We start from the raw sequence: 14961 nt of genomic DNA on the forward strand, positions 1-14961 counted from the left end.
AAGGAGGGCGCAAACACCTGAGGGAGGCGGCGCTTTGGGAGGCGGCGCGAGTGGAGTGGGAGGGAACCAGGGAGACGGCGCCTGAGATCTAAAAGGGTTAGGGTTATTTTCTTAGTGCTGGACTGCTGGATGCCTCACGGGCCATAATGGGCCTCTATTGGGCCGAGCTTCGAGCCGGCTCGCGAGCCGGAGCGGCTCGGCTCGGCTCGGCTCGCTGATTTTTCGAGCCCAGAAATGAGGCTCGGCTCGGCTCGTTTCAGGCTCGCGAGCCGCTCCGAGCCGAGCCGAGCTGCAACGAGTTCGAGCCGGCTCACGAGCTTCGAGCTATTTTTCCAGCCCTAGTTGGGTGGTGCGGGCCCGCACCATGCTGGTGGCGTAGCGGGAGGACGCTACCTCCGCTCGATTTGGCGGAGCGCTGCGGGTCCGCGACGATAGCGGACGCGATAGCGTTCGCCGCTGCAGCTCTTGTATACGCCAAAGCGTACTACAGGGAGGGATAGCATTTGCTATCCCATTCCCACTGCGCACAGCCTAAACACGCCTGTAAAGAGGCATGGCCCACATGGAAAGCGTTTTTTTACAGCTCAGTAAACAAAGAACGCTTCCTTCAATGGACCTCTATTTCAATCTCCACGGATGTCTTTTAAAAAAAATCTCCACTGGGGTGGAGGCCAGCGCCCGACGAGTTTGAGAGAGACGATAGCGGCGGATGCGGCATACTCCACTGATGGAGTTTCACTGTAGCAAAATGCAAGATAGGGTAGTGTATAGATGGCCAAACGTGCAACCTGACCCGGCCCGGCGCTAACACTATTTAGCACTGAAACTATTCGGCACTATACTACTCGGCACTAAGCCTTAGTCGTGTCGTGCCGTGCCGGTACTGCATGCTGGCCACTCGGCCCATGCACTGCACTATAGCCACTTAACCGTACCGTGTCATGTCGGCAGCACAGTTAGCATGCCATGTTAGTGCTGGCACAGGCACTACCACCAAAAAAACGCTCAAAACACTCATAATTCGAGTTTGGGGACGGATTCGAGGAGACCGGGGATGGGAGAGAAGGATGGGACTAAAAGGGGAAGAAGTCCCGCGGTAGTGCTGTGCTGGGTCTATGGTGGAGCGGGAGAGGCGAGCGCGAGGCGAGAGGTGAGCGCAAGAGGCAGCCGGACGAGGTGAGGGAGTGGAGTGAGTGAGGGTTAGGCTAAATTTGGAAGGGGCGAGAGGCATCGCCCGCGGCATATATACGCCGGCCGCTGTGACGTGTCTTAAGTGGGCTCCCGGTCTAGTAAGTCTGTAAGGCTAACGGCTAGAAGGTCACGTCTAATGGCTAATAGGTTAGGCCTAACGGCTAATATCAGATAGGTACTGTGCCAGGTCTGTTATCCGTGTCGTGCCCGTGCACGAGCACTGCATGCTGGGGTTACGGCCCCTCGCGCTACACTATGTCTGTGTGCTGGCACTGATACTAAACCCACTATGTCATTTCGTGTTCGTATCGTGTTTTTAGTACTATTTTTTTGTGCCGCCCACCTGACACAGCCCATAGGGGATAGAGGGCTGTGGGGCGGCTCCCCCGTCTCTAAATTTGCAGCTCAGGCTACTTTGGAGCTCTGCGGTGCGGATAGAATTCCTTTCCCCCAATGATACTTGAAATTTGCAAATTTTGTCCCTAGGTTTTGAAGTATACGGTGTTCAGAAAGGGGAATGATAACTTTTAGGAAATTCAGAAAAAGATAATGGACTTGGCTAATTTACGACCGGCCGTAAATTAGGCCGGCCGTACGGCCACCCTATTTTTGGAATTGCTGTAGTCCACCATAAGGCAACTTTCCTTTTTTAGCAAAAATCTATTGGCGCTATATTTTTGCCCACGCATAAAGTTGCACTAGACAGTGCACATGCTCGCAGATGGCCTACACATTTTTTTCTGATCTTAAATATGCAAGCTCTACTAATCTGAAATGGCACCTCTTCTTTGCTAAAAAAACAAAAGTGCCTGTTTCTGGATACCGCTGCTTGCTGGAAGAAAATGATGGTACACATACTGAACACTAAAGGAAGCAACAAATATTGCACAGATAATATATTGATTTGCCAAACCTAAAAATTGTTACATTTCTCTTATGAATGTATAGTGTCGCGCTGATGCTGCATTACAAGGTGATGAGGAAGGGCATGTAGAGCCTATTTTGAATCTTTGTAGTGAAACTAAAACATTGTGGATTCAGAATGGAATTTGGGACCAATTAGGCATCAATCTAGAGGATGCTACCCTACAAAACACACTGGCAGCTAAGTATAGCGTTATTTCAGTTCTTGTTCACCCATGAAGCTGCATCTTCTCCTCATTTTGTCAACTGCAGAGATACTAGTAGTTGTATGTAACATATTACTCAAGGCTGCCAATAAAAGAAAAATTATGAAATGCTCGATAAAAGATTACCTAATTAAGTACACTATTTTGCCTATCATGAACCATATTATTTCATAGTATCAAGATTGAGAACAGTTAAAAGTGGTGTGTTAGCTTTGATAAACTCCCATGATGAATGAATAGAATATTTTGCTCAACTATATGTTTTGATGATACTTTATAACAATAAGCATTCTTGCTTGTAGGCATATTATAATAAACTCAGGAGCAATTTAAAACAAACAAGCAGGCAAAAATAATGGATTATTCAATGAAGTTGTCTAATGTAATACATAAATTTGCTTTCTGCTGAAATAATTATTGCCTAATTCAGAAATCACATAATAGCATAACAGGGTAAACTGCTTTAGATGTAAAAAAGTATGATAAATTAAAGTTGTCTAATCAGATGCATGAATTTGCCTCTGCTAACAAGTATTATTGCCTAACGAAATATATAAATTTGCCTTCTGCTAAAGACCAACATGAAAATGCATGAAAATATTAGAAATGACTGGAACAGATTTGGTTTTCAGGGCATACTGCATGTGGATGCACGAGCTGCCTCGCGTCGCAGCGGCCCCACCATTTTGCAAAGCAAATACAAACTGACTTTTTTATAGAAATTAATCAGTACACCAAAATAGCAAAATTCAGCGACATATGAAAAGACTGCTAGAACCAGAATATAGAAGTGTTGAACTACAGTGGATAAATTGCTTATTGATGTAGCATAAGTTGCCTAATTTAGTAGTATATTTTTCCCAATGAATAATTAAACAAACGGCTGTTGTTTATGTTACTAGACCTAACTAAAATGAGTTCAGTATCCTATTGCACATACATATTAAACGAACTGTTGTTGTTCCTATTACTAGCGGCATTAAGAATCCGCATGTAACCTTTTATAAAAAAATACTTATTATAACACATATTGTTGCCTATCTGAAACAATATTATTACCTAATTCCTATATATATTATTACCTAATAAAAAACCAATAATGCTTGTATCATAAAAAATTATAGGATCTAGCACAAATACTGCCACAATAAGAGGAAAAGAGCCGAGTAGGCTAGCTGCATAATGTGTATAGAAAAAGAAAACAAGGCTGCATAGTCTAACAACTAGATTTTAGTTTTTTTAAAAAAAATTAGGAAGCGCCCTTGAAAAATAAAAATATGACATTGTGAATTAAATTTATCCATGCTGTCATGAATGTTTGCCAAAGAGCCTGATACCCCTACCCCCAATCCAATACAGAAAAAAGGAAGTACATGTCTAATGAAAAGAGCAACATATGCGCTGATGCTGCATTACTAGGTGATGAGGAAGGGCATGTAGAGCCCTTTTTGAATCTTTGTAGTGAAACTAAAACATTGTGGATTCAGAATCGAATTTGGGACCAATTAGGCATCAATCTAGAGGATGCTACCCTACAAAACACACTAGCAGCTAAGTATAGCGTTATTTCAGTTCTTGTTCACCCATGAAGCTGCATCTTCTCCTCATTTTGTCAACTGCAGAGATACTAGTAGTTGTATGTAACATATTACTCAAGGCTGCCAATAAAAGAAAAATTATGAAATGCTCGATAAAAGATTACCTAATTAAGTACACTATTTTGCCTATCATGAACCATATTATTTCATAGTATCAGGATAGAGAACAGTTAAAAGTGGTGTATTAGCATAGATAAACTCCCATAATGAATGAACAGAACATTTTGCTCAAATATATGTTTTGATGATACTTTATAACAATAAGCATTCTTGCTTGTAGGCATATTATGATAAACTCAGGAGCAATTTAAAACAAACAAGTAGGCAAAAATAATGGATTATTCAATGAAGTTGCCTAATGTAATACATAAATTTGCCTTCTGCTGAAATAATTATTGCCTAATTCAGAAATCACATAATAGCATAACAGGGTAAAATGCTTTAGATGTAAAAAAGTATGATAAATTAAAGTTGTCTAATCAGATGCATGAATTTGCCTCTGCTAACAAGTATTATTGCCTAACGAAATATATAAATTTGCCTTCTGCTAAAGACCAACATGAAAATGCATGAAAATATTAGAAATGACAGGAACATATTTGGTTTTCAGGGCATACTGCATGTGGATGCACGAGCTGCCTCGCGTCGCAGCGGCCCCACCATTTTGCAAAGCAAATACAAACTGACTTTTTTATAGAAATTAATCAGTACACCAAAATAGCAAAATTCAGCGACATATGAAAATACTGCTAGAACTAGAATATAGAAGTGTTGAACTACAGTGGATAAATTGCTTATTGATGTAGCATAAGTTGCCTAATTTAGTAGTATATTTTTCCCAATGAATAATTAAACAAACGGTTGTTGTTTCTGTTACTAGACCTAACTAAAATGAGTTCAGTATCCTATTGCACATACATATTAAACGAACTGTTGTTGTTCCTGTTACTAGCGGCATTAAGAATCCGCATGTAACCTTTTATCAAAAAAATACTTATTTTAACACATATTGTTGCCTATCTGAAACAATATTATTGCTAATTCCTATATATATTATTATCTAATAAAAAAACAATGATGCTTGTATCATAAAAAATTGTAGGATCTAGCACAAATACTGCCACAATAAGAGAAAAAGAGCCGAGTATGCTAGCTGCATAATGTGTATAGAAAAAGAAAACAAGGCTACATAGTCTAACAACTAGATTTTAGTTTTTTTAAAAAAATTAGGAAGCGCCCTTGAAAAATAAAAATATGACAGTGTGAATTAAATTTATCCATGCTGTCATGAATGTTTGCCATAGAGCCTGATACCCCTACCCCCAATCCAATACAGAAAAAAGGAAGTACATGTCTAATGAAAAGAGCAACATATGGGATCTAGTAGGAATGCTCCTATTTCTTTGTGATAATAGTTCAGATCATGCTTCAAAAACTGAACAATAGTTTTTGCTTTTAGATCTAGTGGGAATTCTGCAATCTCTATACAAAATACTGATAATTACATGTCCAATAACATTACCTAATGAAGTAAACTATATTACTTTTTTAGTGCCATATTATTGCCTAATTAAAAACCACATAACTGCCTATTATAGCCTAATGAATTTTGAATATATACTCTCAAGATGACTGCGCACATAGCATTAACTCCCATGTGGTCAGGCTAAGGAACTAGGTTCTATGTTAAATACCAGTGCTGATAGTTGTATATTACCTTGCACTTTAGACAACCAATGAAAATGAATTCTTAAATTCTAAATTAAACATTGCCCAATGAAGTAAACTATTTTGCGTTAAGAACCATATTATTGCCTAATCAGAACCATATTAATGCCTAATGAATTATATTTTTGGATAATGCAGAAGCATATTTATTTCTAAAGTTCCTATTTATTTTTATTTCCTAATGAAGTAAAATGCTATATACTAAAATGTATTGTCGCCTACTGAGAAAACAAGAAGCGGAGAAAAAAAAGAGAGGTTGATATACCACATTACTCTGTTTTTAGTTGATCTAAGAGCAGATTAATAATCAAGAGATGTCAGATGTGTTAGTGTCTGAATCTGCAATCACTAGACAGCTGCTGATTGCACAGACTCGTGCCCTCTTTAATTTCTTCTTCAAGTCAGCTCATATCTTTGTCAGAGCCAGAAGACAAGCCGCTGCTATCCACCTTGATAAACTCAGCTGATTGCAGCCACCCGGCGAAGCTGAATTCTTTCTGCACTGGCGCCGCCGCCGGGCGCACTCTGAACGCCAAGACCTCTGCAAAATCAACTGGATGTGAGTGTGAGTGTCCCACACCCAAAAGTTAGTCGACGAATCTGATGCAAAGGATTTTAGGTGCGCAGGGCATGAACCCATTGAAAAATCTATGCTTCAAGTTCCTCTCCTCCACATCGAAGACTAGCCCAAATCCAAATGCGGATGCTGATGACTTATGTGTTGATCATTAGTAAAAACATGGGGTGAATGAAAAAAATAATTGAACTATGAGGGCCAGCTCCTGATCTTAAATACCCGTTCTCTACTATATTTACAAGTCCTACTGCCTGTGCTGGTCAACTAGATCAACCTATCCACCAAAAAATGTAGGACTAAACTGAACTAAAAAAAATAACTGAATTACTGTAGTTTATTAGCATGTTTGCATGTTTACATGTGAAGCGTGTTATGGAAGTGAGCTGGCCCTTATGTTAGAATAGGTGAATACAGTAGAGAACTATAAGGGCTAGTTCTTGACCTTAATTACGTACTCTATACTGTATTTCGCTGCTGCTTGCATTGGTTCAACTAGATGAACTTATCGACCTAAAATGCAGAACTACTTGTAACTGAAATATATTAGTTCACTAGCTTGTTCATTAGCATGTTTAAATGTCAGAGGAAGTGCCACTGAAAATCAAGCACTGTTGGCTCATTAGCGTGGAGGCACATACTTGACCTACACATCCTAATATCTAGCAACTAGGTATACTGTTCCATGAACTGAAACTAAGTGAAGCAACAAAAAATCCCCCTAGTCGCTCATGGATTGTGGAATAAAAATGTGAATAAAATGCAAACAAAAACCGGTAAAAGTCCCTGCTAATTGATGCGAAAAAACCAACAGGATGTGAGCATGGGTGTGTTCCTGACACCCCAATGAACATGTATATGCTAAAAAAATCCTCTGCATCTGCACCCAGCCAATGCAGAGGATTGATGTGTGCTACGATTCCCAACGGTTAGTGCGCGAGCGTGAAATCCCTATCCCCTGACCTCCCCAAAAACCAGAACAAACCACGAAAATCCCCCAGAAATCAATGTGACGAGCTCGATGCAGAGCATTTGGGAGTGCACGGGGGAGGGAGGGGGGTACGTATGAACAGATCTGTCTAAATCAACCGTAGCGGATGCCCTCTCCGGATTCCACATGCGAACTGATGACCTCCACCCAACACAAAAATGCAGTCAAAATCGATGCGGAAACATGGATGTTCCAAGGAGCGAGGAGCGAGGAGCTCTCACCTGGGCCTAATCTGCGCCGCCGATCCCTATACAGCCGGGGGGGCGCAGCATCCGGGAGTGCACGCCGCCGGCGAGGGGGATGCGAGCGTTGCAGCTGAACGCGCGGAGAGAGAAAGGAGCCCTAGAGAGAGAGAGATAGCTCCCCGGCGTCGCCCCCTCCCGCATCACCCGCCCTCGCCGCCATGGCCGGTTGTCCGCCGTGAGCTCGGTATCGCGGCCGCGCGCTCCTGGAGCCAAGCCAAGCAGATCCAGAACTCCAACAGAACAAACCGCAAAAAAAATCAATCGAGGAGGCCAGGAGGGGGAGGGGGAAATGGATGCGGCGCAAGGGGGGAGCACTCACCTAGGTCTCTGATCTGGACTTGAACCCCCAAAAATGTCCTCCAGGAGACCAGATGTGCACGCCGGTGGTGGGGGGATTGAAGCAGATGCCCCTGACGGAGTGACGGAGGAGAGAGAACCCTTGAGAGAGGGTGAGCAGATAAAATGAATGGTCCACCGCTGGCTCTTCAATTCCTGATATGTGGGACCAGCCAGATAGCTGGCTCTTTATTGGATGTAGCCGGGATAAAAGACGGAGCGGCCGTGCGACTAGAATAAAATACGGCTAACCATATCAGAGTCATGGACTTGGCTAAATTACGGCCGGCCGTAATTTAGCTTTCCACTACAGGCGGTCCATTTTGGGAATAGCAAAACACAGTGTCATCAATTCTTTCCTTTTTAAGCAAAAACTACTACCCGCGACATACTCTCGGGGTGGGAGCGCAACTGTGGCAAGGATAAGAACAAAAAAAGATGATGTCGGCACATGCAAAATCAATCTCATGCTTTAAAAAGCTATAATTTTACAACGAAGCATCAAAATTAAAATCTGATTGCACCATTGCTTTGCCTGTAACAAAAAGATCAAAACAAGATATCACTTCAATATGTTTCGATTATATTTTTCTCGTACAGTTCCAAGAGCACTTTGGTTAAAAGTTGAAAGCATCTCATAATAAACTCCGAAGCAATTTAGAATAAATGTACAAGCCAATAAAACAGATTCACAATAATATTGTTTCATCAGTCATCACGTAAACACTAGATACACCCTGCTTATACTTGACTTTAGCTTGTTGTAACAGAGTCTTTACCTAACTTATGAGCACCTTCCATGACCTGTCATATAATGGGAAAAATAGGAATACATCAGATAGTATGTAGCACATAAAGTAAGTTGGATAAGCTGAAGAACTACCTATTGTATCCTAATTATCAACAGAGGCATTTGAAAAATAAAATGTTATAAAAATTGCCTACATGCATATGCATTTGCTTGTTCCGTAGCCAAAAAATTGTACAACTAAAAGTATTACTTTGCCTAACTAATAATCATGAATTTCCTAGACAGAATAAGCATTGTTTTGGAACCATATAAGCAAAGTTCTAAGAAAGTGCGAGAAAATTAGAGCATGGACAAAAGATTCAATTGAATTTTACAAAACCATATACAAAATATGAAAAATGACATTTCAATAATGAGAAGTTGCAAACAAATATGCTACTACCAAGCTGCTTAACTCAATCAGAAAACAAACCTAAAAGATTGTCAGGCCTGCATGAATACTAGGGATCAAAAGAACTGCACATACAAGCTTATGAGTTTTAAAAATTGCTCTGAGGAGCTAGGGTAGTTGGTCTTAACGACGTTCAGTTCTTGGAGAGGGAGTCCTAACAAATACCTCTAGTATATATTTCATCAAGTTCACCTCCATGACATATAAATTGCTACAATTATTGGAGAAATGCAACAGTCCCAAGCTATAATTGCATAATACAATATATTGGTCTAAAAGTTGCTAAAGAGCCACTAGTTTTGACTATCACATCATTGTACGAGCTCATTCATATCTTGCCTGCAGCAAAAATACTTTTCTTGGAGCTTGAGTGTGGACAAGCAAAGAAATGATTCTTTTTGAAATCTAAGAGTGAATCAAGTCTTACTGCATATGTATCTTCTTGCAGAGTAATGTAAACCATAGTTCGTCCTTTGGATATTCACAAATTATTTGGGCAACCTCCTTCTCTGTAGATGAAACAATAGAAGCACCTCTATTAGGACATTTGTGCACATATGCACAGAATTAGAGAATCTATAAACAATACAAGTGCTTTATTTCAGTCAATAAATACAATTGCTCAATTAAGCAGGGAAGAATAGCTAAGCACTGTTTAAATGCTTGGTCTGACCATTTTAAATTTGGTTACCAAATATTATTAACTTACTACCTCAATATTACTTAAATACAAGTTCAATATTATCAAACTACTTTGTTACTGCATAAGAATATGACCATGACCTCTAAAATTATCCAGAAAATATGTAATGCCAGTGTGAACTAGTAGCTGCAGTTTTACAGGGGAGTGATATGCATAAAAAGAGCCGAGTATGCTGGTTGCATAATGTGTATAGAAAAGAAAAATAAGGCTGCATAGTCTAACAACCATATATTAGTTTTTGTATACAAATTAGAAAGCGCTTGTTTATAGTGTGAATAAAATTTATCCATGTTGTCATGAATGTTTGCCAAAAGAGCCTGCTACCCCTCCATCTCCTCACAACAACAACAACAACAACAACAACAACAACAACAACAACAACAACAACATAGCTTTTTTCCCAAGCAAGTTGGGGTAGGCTAGAGATGAAACCCGAAAGAAATAAGTTCAAGGTTCAGGCACATTGATAGCTAGTCTCCAAGCGCTCCTATCCAAAGCTATCTCTTTAGAGATATTCCAATCCTTAAGGTCTCTCTTAACCGACTCATCCCATGTCAGTTTAGGTCTACCTCTACCCCTCTTTACATTGTCGACCCGCTCAAGAACCTCATTACGCACCGGCGCCTCAGGAGGCCTTCGTTGGACATGTCCAAACCATCTACCCCTCCATCTCCTCAATACAGAAAAAAAGGAAGTACATGTCTAATCAAAAGAGCAACAAACGGGATCTAGTAGGAATGCTACTATTTCTTTGTGACAATAGTTTAGATCATGCTTCAAAAACTGAACAATAGTTCTAAAGAACTTTCTCTAAGATCTAGTGGGAATGCTACCATATCTATACAACATAATAAAAATGACATGTCTAATAACATTGCGTAATCAACTAAACTATATTACCTTTTGGGTGCCATATTATTGCCTAATTAATAACCATATAACTGCCCAAATTAGTCCATATTATGGCCTAATGAATTTTGAATATGTACTCTCAAGATGACTGCAAGCATAGCATTAACTCCCATGTGGTCAGGCTAAATTCTGTGTTAAATACCAGTGCTGATAGTAGTATATTACCTTGTACTTTAGGCAACCTATGAAAATGAATTCTAAAATTCTAAATTAAACATTGCCTAATGAAGTAAACTATTTTGCCTGGTTAAGAACCACATTATTGCCTAATCAGAACCATATTCATGCCTAATGAAGTATATTATTTTGGATAATCCAGAACCATATTTATTTCTAAAGTTCCTGTTCATTTGTATTTCCTAACGAAGTAAAATGCCATTTACTAAAAAATATCATTGCCTACTGAGAAAACAAGAAGCAAAAAAATAAAGGTTAATATACCACATTAGATGAGGCAGCACGACCTTGCTGCTGCTTCTTCCCTCTTGTCATTGTAACTTGGTATGGTTATTTGAACAACACTAACCAGGTTCTCTGGTGAATCATGAATGTGTTGTCTGCACCCTGCAGATATACACAATTAAAAAAGGAAAACTATGTGATTCTGCATAGGCAATATATCCAAGTGTTTTAGAAAAAAAGGCAGCTATCAAATCTCTGCTAGAATGTCCTACCCCAGCAGAAACACAGTTAAGATAATACATTTCAATGGTAAAAAAGCTAAAGGAATAACAAAAGAGCATTATGTTATCTAGCTCTGGTGGCTTGGGCTATCATTCAATTAAGCTACCCATTTCTCCTGATGAAAAAAGACTAACCTAAAAGTAAAGACACTAGCTCTTAAGCTCCTGATTTAAGTTGTCTATCCTATACTGTATTTAGAATCTAACCCAGAAAACTGGGTGGGATATATAATGGTACTGTGTAGAAACCCCTTTCCTTTGCAGTCATCTAGAGACAGTTCAAAAAACCATGGTCGCACTATACTTTTGCTTCTAGACTTAACAAAAAGGATTTGAGAAGCTTCCAGCATGTTGATCGATTGATCGAAGATAAACTAGCCCTGCTTATGCAAAAAAGAACTATAAGTAAAACAGCTAAATATATATCTTCATTAGTAGAGAAACACATTCAATTCCAATGCAGAATAGAGCCTTTTTGAGATATTACTTTGCCTAATTAATAACAAATTATTGCTTATCTGAAATCAGATTAATGCATGTTTGTAACAAAAAAGTTGCTTAGTGCAGTGATGTAGTTGGGGAATCAATGTATTCAACTGCAAAAAACCTAACGATATTACTACACTGAGCAAAGTCCGTAAGCTATGTGTCATATGCATTGTTCAGGGATAATCAGCTATGTGCTCTAGCTGATTACTTCGTTATCGACAACGAACCAAGCTCCTTTTTAAGTCAGGAAAATGCAATAGTCCCTGAGAACCATATTAGCTAGTTAAACATGAAACCATGATAACAGATTAGATTGAATCCATCAGCTCATTCCAATCAAATAAGCTCACAAGTAAAGGTGGAGTTTATCTGAATTGGACCAGATAACAGGATGTGTGATCACTGTGACAAATATAATTCCCAATTCGCAGCATTTGATGAAGAGTATAAAAGCAATTAGCCCATGCCGAAGCATTCGGACTGCCCATGTACTGAGTGCTCCTTGATTACCTGGGCTTAAAATGTAATGGTAACGGACCATTTGATCTCTAAATAAATAGCATTCAAGAACAAACCAGAAACTAGAGCACACTCCGCTGGCTTAACAAACAAAGTTGTTTCCCAACAGCTTGCAAGCAAAGATGCTCATGAATCGATAGATACTTGTGCATGCATGACCGTACGACGTGACCTAGTCACTCACACCACTAGTCCACTACCAATCAAAGCAATGTAAAATCAAGCAATGGCAGGAGTAGTAGAGATTTTACCAAATCCGATAGTCCCATTCCCCTTACCCTGAATCAAAAATTCGGCCCCAAAACCGCATAGAGAAAGCAGCTAAACAAGGGGAGGTGACGGGAGCAGAGGGTGTCATACTAGGACAAAATCGTTGGCGCAGCCGGGAATTTCGGGTCCTCGTCGTCCTGGTGGACGATGTTCCTGGCAGCGACCACGCCCGCGAGCGCCGCAAGCAGGAGCAGAACCGCCAGCGAGCTGCGGGCCATGAACAGAAGAGTGGGGGCACGATTGGAGAGTGTCCAGATCTGCGCTTCGGCACCTTGCCCCCGATAGACGCCGTGGAATCCCCAGCGGATGAGCGCGATGATGAAATCCACAAAAACAGGAGCACACCAGGAAATGGCGTGGAAAAAACCACGAGGAGGGGGGACTTTTGGGCGCGCGGCGATGGAGGAAATCACTCACCTCGTCAGAGATGCCGTTGATCACCACCGGATCTAGCTGAGTTGCTGGTGTGTGGGTAATTCAAGAGGTTGGATGTGAAAAATCGCAAAATCGATGCGAGCGAGGAGAGAGGAGAGCGAATAACCCTAGAGAGAGAAAATGGGGAACGAAATGAATAGGTGCGCTGACCCGCCGCTCTCTCTCCCCTTCTATCTGAAAATGCGGAACCGCCGAGCTGCACGTGGTGTACGCGGAGCCTAGATGGAGGACACACGGTGGATGGAAGTGGCCGTACAGCTTCACAAATTTACGGTCGGCTTGTTCTAAATATTATATCTCTACTACTTAGTAAAAGCTGCGGCATCCCTAGCCGCGCGGCTTGTTTCTTGACCAGATGTGCTGCGGGGCCGTTCGAGATGGAAACAGCTCGGAAAATATCTTGTAACTTGCGGTCTTTCCCCGTATAGATAGTCTCCACATTATTCCAATCTATAGTAACCTCCCCAGCTTGTCCTCTTTGTTGCCTACTCGTCCGTCATCGTCGCAAGCTCCACCCTTGCCATCGTCGTCGGTGCCTGCTCCTCCGGTCCTCCCTCGCCTGTCCTCGGCCCTGCTTGGGAGATCAACCTCTATGTCCCGTCGCATGAACAATATGTCGCCGCCGCCTCCTTTTTCTGACCACCATGCCGATCCGCACTGTGCTGCCGCCGCCCTCGATGACCAGCCATATTGCGGACCACTCTACCACCCACTCCGTAGCTACGTGGGTCTCCATTGACTCTCCAACTTGGATGACTGCCACTGTCCTCCGCCAGGCTGCCTGCTTTCAAATCACCTTCGAACATCATCTGCCGTGTTGCTAGCTGCCTAGCTGATCCAAGTGACTACCTGTGTCCATTTGAAAAGTTTCTGGCTGTGTCGTGGGATTTCTAGGGTACCCACAGCCGGGTGGCGGAACGCACCCGTCTATTCCCAGAAAGGGAGTGCTCGGGAAGGTACTAGCCGATTGGGCTAATCTAGCTCTGAGATAGGCACACAAGAACACACGATAGAGTGGTTCGGGCCGCCGGAGCGTAATACCCTACGTCCACTGGAAGAGGTTTTGATCTCTATTGTATATGAATCTATCCTCTGCCGGGTCTTGGCTCTTACCCAGCCTGAGTTTTTCTTCTAGCGGGCGCCCCCTTTTATAGACCAAGGGGTGCGGATACATAGTACGTTGGGGCCCCGACAAGTGGGCCCAATGTGACTGTGCAGCATACTGCACAGAGTAGTCAAATGGCTACAGTGACTACGAATCTTTCCTCCGATACGCTTCCATGCCCTGCTAGCCCTCTGACGAAGGGTGGTCTTCTCTTGTCCTGTCAGCAAGGTGCCCGTTGGGGGAACGTAGCTTGCGGCGTGACTTGTTGAGGCTATTGTGTAGGCGTCATAATGGGTGAAGCCGAGCCGTCGTATCCACCTGTTATAGCAGACTGACAGGCGCGGCGTGGGCGGCGCCAGCAGCCCCACTATGCATCTTGGTAATACGCGATCAATAGTGCCCCCTGGTCAAAGAATCGCCTCGGCTTCCGCTACATCAATGCGGACGTCCTCCTACCGTAATGAATACAGCGGTAGGTGAACTTTAATATGGAGACCAAGCAGCTTTATATTCGAGTTCTGCGCTTGCAGACACGTGGCGGCCCCGGACCACCCCGAGGCAGGGTGTCGATTCCTTCCCGCTTGGCGAGGGGTCCGGTTACTATACCGGGGGTCCGAGACCCCAAAGGGGGTCCGGGATTCCTCGGGGACCCGGACCTCCACGGGAGGTCCGGAGCCTCCGGCTGTTCGGGCTGAGCGTCTGCTTCTTCCGAACACGTGGTGCTCCCGGACCTTTTCCAACCAGAGGAGGGGTCCGGGACCGTTGACGAGTGAACAGGGCTTCCGGACCGCAGTGGTTCGGCTGCTGGACATAGTTAAGGATAACTACAAAGCTCTTCTTGCCTTGACAC

The 14961-nt window shown here is 42.3% G+C and overlaps 2 long non-coding RNA genes across 5 annotated transcripts; both read right to left on the bottom strand.

The window, feature by feature from the left end:
- Positions 1 to 2062: 2062 nt before the first annotated feature.
- On the bottom strand, positions 2063 to 7965 carry LOC120656234. 3 transcript variants are annotated; one of them, XR_005667846.1, is made up of 3 exons: positions 7777 to 7965; positions 7434 to 7660; positions 2063 to 7345 (listed from the first exon to the last, which is right to left on the bottom strand). It is a non-coding gene; the product is annotated as an uncharacterized LOC120656234 (long non-coding RNA). The 3 variants fall into 3 exon arrangements; XR_005667844.1 differs by having other exon boundaries at positions 7434 to 7687; positions 7777 to 7956; XR_005667845.1 differs by having other exon boundaries at positions 2063 to 6188; positions 7434 to 7687; positions 7777 to 7952.
- Positions 7966 to 8344: 379 nt separating this feature from the next.
- On the bottom strand, positions 8345 to 13266 carry LOC120656235. Of its 2 annotated transcripts, XR_005667848.1 has the most exons (4): positions 12662 to 13264; positions 11052 to 11174; positions 9423 to 9504; positions 8348 to 8597 (listed from the first exon to the last, which is right to left on the bottom strand). It is a non-coding gene; the product is annotated as an uncharacterized LOC120656235 (long non-coding RNA). The 2 variants fall into 2 exon arrangements; XR_005667847.1 differs by having other exon boundaries at positions 8345 to 9504; positions 12662 to 13266.
- Positions 13267 to 14961: the final 1695 nt, after the last annotated feature.

This window comes from Panicum virgatum, chromosome 1N (genome assembly GCF_016808335.1).
Source record: "Panicum virgatum strain AP13 chromosome 1N, P.virgatum_v5, whole genome shotgun sequence".
Lineage (NCBI taxonomy): Eukaryota > Viridiplantae > Streptophyta > Magnoliopsida > Poales > Poaceae > Panicum > Panicum virgatum.